The sequence below is a fragment of the Littorina saxatilis genome, linkage group LG4 (genome assembly GCF_037325665.1).
Source record: "Littorina saxatilis isolate snail1 linkage group LG4, US_GU_Lsax_2.0, whole genome shotgun sequence".
Taxonomy (NCBI): Eukaryota; Metazoa; Mollusca; class Gastropoda; order Littorinimorpha; family Littorinidae; genus Littorina; species Littorina saxatilis.
In genome coordinates this window covers 42280359-42287858 of record NC_090248.1, presented here as the reverse complement: position 1 = coordinate 42287858, position 7500 = coordinate 42280359, and positions in this window count along the sequence as shown.

The following is a 7500-nucleotide window of genomic DNA, read 5'->3' as shown; positions in this document are numbered from 1 at the left end:
TTTTAAACTTAATTTTTGTTATAAGGGCCTATGCATGACATGTCGACAGCCCACAGGGGAAAGAAAAAGTGCAATTGCTCCCCCCCTCCCCCCACCACCCTTCATTATGCTTTAGAAAAGGTCACTGCTGGAGAACAATTTAAGCGCTCGATACCTCAATAGCCCAACATTCACACATTGTTGAACAAGTCAGGGAAAAGTCCTTCTTCAGTTGCAATTGCGACCCTACATGATTGAAACGGAGAGATTTGGACATTGTCATTGATTTAATATTAGTTGTTATGCTTTTGGAGCATATTCAAGTGGGGTTTGTATTTTGGTCAACCGAAAATGAATACCCCATCTTTTGTTTAGAATTGAAATGATGGGAAACTCTTTTCTAAGGTACCCGTATGCGTAGAAGCTTTAATCAGTTGACAGAGACGAAAATGAATACCCTATATTTTGTTCAGAATTGAAATGATGGGAAACTCTTTTCTAAGGTATCCGTATACGTAGAAGTTTTAATCAGTTGACAGAGACTAATTGTATATGGAGACAAGGTGGAGGTATTACTACATACTCGCAGGTGTCCAGATATAACATGCCCCCACAACTCCGTGTAAAGCAAGGAAGAGCAGACTTCTTGGCATTGCTTTTTTGCGTATGTTCTTCTTCTTCTTCCTTGTCTTCGTTAACCTTCGCCCGTCCGGGTTATTGACTACCTTCGGAAATCATCGTGGGGCCGTGCGGACCCATGCTTCTCATTTCCTTCTTTGACGTTCAGGCAGGGACCCTTTTTGTTTATCACGCTAAAATTTAACAATACAAAGTAAACATTGGAACTAACAATATCAGCGTGACTTATTCTACAGAATGACACTTCAAATGCTGCAGATACTACACTCTTTATCTAAAAATACAGAAAAGCCAGTTTTGTCGGTGGGCGCTTTACAGAACGGCAAGGCACCACCCACCCTCTGCGTTTGCAATGCCGACCCACTCACTTCAAAATCTCATTTTCCAAGTTCTGATGATTCAAGCGAAATTGCGTCACTTAATTTACCTCAAATATATCTTTACGTCATTTCCTTTCTCTCTGGCATTGTTTCAAAATATGTCGCTCTCAGATGGACAAGAGATATCCAAGCAACTGAAACGCATGTTCAACATGGTTTATCTTGTGAGATTGTTGTGTGATCGCATTTGACCTGTGAATATTCATCTCGTCAGGTGAGTGACTCTGATTGGCTGACCCAGGTCACGAGAATGCTTTGACTGACAGGCACAATCAGATAAGAGCTTCCCAGTTACCATTGTGGCTGTTCCGTATAATTCGCGGGGTCCCTTCGAAATTTCTTTTGGTCGAAATAGACGGTAATAAAACCGTTATTTCTAATATGCTGTACTGTTAGCAAATGATAACAGACATGTCTCACAAATGATATCAGCATTCGCCTCCGGCTCATGGCTGATAATCCATTTTCTCGACATGTCTGTTATCAGTTGCTAATAGTCAGCATATAAATTAGTAGAAATAACTCATACTGGGATTCGCTAACATAAGCACTATATGAAGGAGTACGGGTCCTAAATGCCAAATATTGTATATATATGTCACGATATTAAAATTGCATTATTTTATTTTAAACCAAGTTGCGGTGATCTTGCCACTGGGATTCGCTAACTTAAGCACTATGCAGGAGTACGGATCCTAAACGCCGAATATTGTATATATGTCACGATATTAAAAAGGCAGAATAATTGTTTTGTTGAAACCAAGTTGCGGTGGTCTTGCTCGTATCGTTCTCGACGTGGCAGCCATATTCATGTCGTATCCTTCCCAATAACAGTATTTTGTCTGAAGCTGACTTTCAAAACTTTCGAGGAAACTCTGTAACAATGTGTGTTGTGTGTTTTTCTGTAAAAAACAGTCCTGATCTAAGGAGTATATCCGATCATATCCGGTCAGGCATACAAACTGGTTCTTGTGTATACTGTGTACGTAATTGTTAGTTAGAGTGCCTTGGGCAATGATGAACATAATTATAAGCTTGCGGCGATCATCCTTTTTTTGAGAGTGAAATTCGCTTGTTCATTTCATTCAATACTTGTTATAGTCTCAGGTGCCAGGAGACTGGTTCCGATCAACTCTCGTTTTCTCTATTACACATGTCGTTTACATTTAGAGCGCTTACTTCCCTTTGTTTATCAGATCCACGAAGCTGGCTTGTACACAATATACTGAATCGTTTCCTACAATTTGTCTAGACAATGCCAGTCAGATATATACGGTCAATGTTATGAGGTGTAGCAGACTGCATTACTTCTCGATTGCAGTAACGTGAACTGCAGATACAAATGGTATCACGTGGATTTAAGGTTCATATATGTGAGAGTGTATGGACAGCCAGCATTAAAGCTATGTTTTCTTGAGCCCACTAAATTTGATCAGGCTTACTGAAACGTTTGGTAGTTTTGGTGTATCTAAAATTGAGAAAAACATCTATGAAAATGGGACATTTTTTCCAATGATTTGTTAGCTTGTATTACTTGAAGAAAAAATATGATGTCAGCTTCCGGCTTTTAAAAAAACACACGAATGTAGCAACTTAGATTAAAAAAGTTCTCATAACGCGAACGATTTTAAGTACATGTAAATGGTCGTAGGACGGAAGACAAACTCGGACTTCGAAAAAGAATAATACGCTACCGGTGGCTCTGGACGGCTCTGACTCCCCCCCCCACCCACCCCACACACACGCCAAAGTATACAAAATAGATAATACAAAAATAAAATAAAATGAAATAAACTAGCTTAAACAAATAAATTTATTTCAACAAAGCAAACATTGATTCAGTCTTAAAATATTCGGGTCTTTGATGTTTGTGTGTATGTGTGTGTGTGTGTGTGTGTGTGTGTGTGTGTGTGTGTGTGTGTGTGTGTGTGTGTGTGTGCTGTACAGTAACCGTGTCTAAGGAGGGTGGGCGGAGCTTATTATATACCGGAGCCCGTCTATAACCCGGGGCCCGGAAAAACACCACAATTACCCGCAATACGTTCAGACAAATTGTGCCAAGCAAGTTTATTACGTCCGTTACCTCTGGCTCACTTCCTGCCTGCCTTGCGTGGTATCAAGTCATATCCCGTCACCCTCCATTTTTTAAAATCTATTTCTACTTTTTTCTCTCTCTCTTTTTTTTTTTTTTTTTTTTTGGGGGGGGGGGGGGGGATTGGGGAGAGGAGAAAACATACTTATATCTAGTCACTGTCGATTGCTTTTTTGGGTTGGTGTGATGTTAAGGGGTATATTTATATTCAGTCACCATCAGTTGCTTTTGTTTGGGGCGGGTGTGAGGTGAGGGGAGGGGTTAACATTTAGCTGACGATGACGTATTGCTCCATTGCCAATTGTGATCATTTGCTGCATTTCACCATTCATCATTTCGTGCTATCACACCGCACACCGCGTAGCAACGTGGGAATGATACCCACCAGGGAAGTGTTGCTGCCTATGATTGATGCTCAGGCAGTTCTTTTAATATTGCGTTGCTTTGCCATTCCTTCTTCTCTTCGAAGAGACTAATGGCTGCATTGTTTTGTGTTCATGTGGTATTTGTGTCACACTGACAAGACAAAGCGAGAGAGAGAGAGAGAGAGAGAGAGAGAGAGAGAGAGAGAGAGAGAGACGGACAGACAGACAGAGAGAGAGAAAGAGAGAGAGAGAGAGAGAGAGAGAGAGATAGAGAGAGATAGAGAGATAGAGAGAGAGAGAGAGAGAGAGAGAGAGAGAGAGAGAGAGAGAGAGAGAGAGAGAGAGAGAAAGACTGACTGACTATTAGGGTTTAACGTCCTCTTAGACCAACTGGTCTATATTGGGACAGGTATTGGTAATACGTTGAAGATATGGTGTGATACTTTGATTCGAACAAGCCCGCTGTGGCTGTCTTCTTCGACACACCGGCATTGGGTTTGTCTCGTCAAAGTATCGAAATACGATCATGATAATTGGAGACGAGAGATGATGCATGCGTGTCTTCGTGTTTTCCAAGCCCTGAGACTTTCGCTGTGAACGTGGGATCTTTTTCGTGCGCATGTGTGCACACGGGGGTGTTCGGACACCGAAGAGAGTCTGCACAAAGTTGACTCCGAGAAATAAATCTCTCGCCGAACGTGGTGATCGAACCCACGCTGATAGCGACCACAGAGAGAGAGAGAGAGAGAGAGAGAGAGAGAGAGAGAGAGAGAGAGAGAGAGAGAGAGAGAGAGAGAGAGAGAGAGAGAGAGAGAGAGAGAGAGAGAGAGAGAGAGAGAGTGAGAGTGCGAGACAGAGAGAATGAGAGACTTAGACTTAGAAAATTTTATTGACATAAAGGGTAAACATTTTAAGCCAAGGGCCTAATCTTACAACGTGCCCTTTACATTCACACTAACACATCCGCACGCATATAAACAACATAATATAATGAATTCATATAGGCATAACATGTAAATGTACAGTAAATAAGCATAAGCACCACGGCCACACGAAACACAAAATCTAATATACGAAGTAAAACAATATGAATACTATATGCTATGAATATGTAAGAGAGAGAGAGAGAGAGAGAGAGAGAGAGAGAGAGAGAGAGAGAGAGAGAGAGAGAGAGAGAGAGAGAGAGAGAGAGAGAGAGAGAGAGAGACAGACAGACAGACAGACAGAGAAAGAGAGAGAGAGAGGCAGACAGGCAGACAGACAGACAGACAGAGACAACGGTAGAGAGAAAGATAGAGGGAGAGTAACATCCCCAAGTTTGGATCCAATAGACAGAGACGTCCATTAATTGTGCGACACGTTAATCATTCAATAACCACCTACCCTCAAAAAAGAAAAGAAAAAAAGACCACCCTCCAAAAAAAGACCCCCCAAAACACCCCACACAAAACAAAACAGAAAGAATAGGTGCCAGTAAATTGGTTACGCATTACTCTCGCTTACACTATGGGCACGTGTCGCATGCATTCAGGGCGCATATACTTCCGAATAGTTCTCATCTCTTAAAATAGCTGCTCTGCCTTTTTTGTTTAAGATTCTGACAGAAAGAATAGCTGATAACACATTTACGCAGCTAGCACAACTCCTCGGATACAACGCACGTGATACACAAGAACAATCAGCAAGTACGAGCGAGTACATGTAGTAGGCCTACATGACAGATCTTCAAACTATAATGGTCAGGACAAGGGTTTCTCCTTAGTGACCTTATCTGGGAAAGAGGACACTTCTGGACTTTCGACTGACCACTCAGTAAAAAAGGTCCTTCGTGGCTGCCCATGCCAACCGACATAAAGTGCTGTTCACATGGCAGACTTGCAACCAACTTGTGTTGACCTCGCGCCCCCTAATTGGCATAGAGGCGCGTCCCCCGGGTGGTGGATGGGGGAGCCTTCTCTACTAACTTCTGAGAGAAGGTCGCATCACGCTCGATGCTGTGAACCTAATTAGGATCTTTTTCTTGTCTCTTCTCTGTTTCTGCCTCCCCTAAGCCCTTTCACTTACCTTTTCTAACCCATAAAATTCTCCACTTTTTTCCCCCCAAATATGGTGAATTCCGAGTTTGTCATGTGTGACCAGGGGATGAGTGGCTGACACCTTAATGCTCAGGGCGTATCTTGTGTAGTTTTGATGGCTTCAAGTAGAAAAGAAGAAAGTGTTTTGGCTAGGTTACACACTGGTCACACTTATATAACACATGTTCACCTGCTTAAAAGAGAAGAGGCACCATGGTGCCACGCCTGTGATAATAGTTTTACTGTGATACATAGTTTTACTGTGATACATTTCCTGACTTTGTGTTTTGAAATTGTTTTAATTTAAATTTGTGTAATGTTAAACTTGTGGGGTCCTGATTTGGCCTATATGGTCCGCTGGACCCAAAAAGCAACAGATATCAATCAATCTTCTTCTTCTTCTTCTGCGTTCGTGGGCTGAAACTCCCACGTACACTCGTGTTTTTTGCACGAGTGGGATTTTACGTGTATGACCGTTTTTTACCCCGCCATTTAGGCAGCCATACGCCGTTTTCGGAGGAAGCATGCTGGGTATTTTCGTGTTTCTATAACCCACCGAACTCTGACATGGATTACAGGATCTTTTTCGTGCGCACTTGGTCTTGTGCTTGCGTGTACACACGGGGGTGTTCGGACACCGAGGAGAGTCTGCACACTGAGAAATAAATCTCTCGCCGAACGTGGGGACGAACTCACGCTGACAGCGGCCAACTGGATACAAATCCAGCGCGCTACCGACTGAGCTACATCCCCGCCCATCAATCAATCAATCTATCAACCAACTTTTGTCCAACTTTCAAGCGATTTTTGTCGGCGGTAAGTCAAATCAAAATCGCTACCCATGTGAACAGCACACACTCGCAAACTAGTTTTAAGCGGCGATTCTCGCCAGACTTAGCCTTTCGGGATTGTCCGGTCGTCCTCGTTGTTTTCCGGAGAAGGGAATTAAGGCTAGAGCTAACCAATCAGTAAGCGCGATAAGAAAAGTCTGGACAAAATCGCTTACGATCGACGGGCGCTGTGGCGGGGTGGTAAGACGTCGGCCTCTTAATCGGAAGGTCGAGGGTTCGAATCCCGTTCGCGGCCGCCTGGTGGGTTAAGTGTGGAGATTTTTCCGATCTCCCAGGTCAACTTATGTGCAGACCTGCTAGTGGCTTATCCCCCTTCGTGTGCACACGCAAGCACAAGACCAAGTGCGCACGGAAAAGATCCTGTAATCCATGTCAGAGTTCGGTGGGTTATAGAAACAAGAAAATATCCAGCATGCTTCCTCCGAAAGCGGCGTATGGCTGCCTTAATGGCGGGGTAAAAACGGTCATACACGTAAAATTCCACTCGTGCAAAAAACACGAGTGTACGTGGGAGTTTCAGCCCACGAACGCAGAAGAAGAAGAAGAAGAAGTCACGGACGAGTCGAGCAGTGCTCAACTGAGTGTTGGAGTCGGTGACGAGTCTGGCCCGAATCGTTTCTAAATCGCTGGGGCTGTTCACATGGCAGACCTTTCGCCGATTCGGCCTCAACGACTCGGGAGCGATTTTCAAACGACTAAAGTTGGGAAAAAGTTGGTTGCAAGTCTGCCATGTGAACATCACTTAACTGTCAATTGCCTCTCAGTGATAACCATTGACGAAGAGCGAATCGTGACAGGATGTTTTATCAGCGCCTAAAAGTCAGAGTGTGCGTTAACAACGGCTCAAGCTGAAATGCATTCTGTACATTGTATTTTAGGGAAGAATTGTATTAAATTTGAAAGATCATCATTTGTGCTTTGAAATCTGAGTAGGCGGAAGTAGCCTGAGCTGGATTTCTTTTATCAAATTGTATTTTAGGAGAATTTCTTAAAAAAATATTTTTGGAAGATCATCTTGCCAGGACAGGCTGTTATCTCAGCTTTCAAATCGAACTGGCGATAACAATATTTTTATCATGATTTTATTCAGTGAACTTTGAAAAAAAAGCTTGTGTAAAA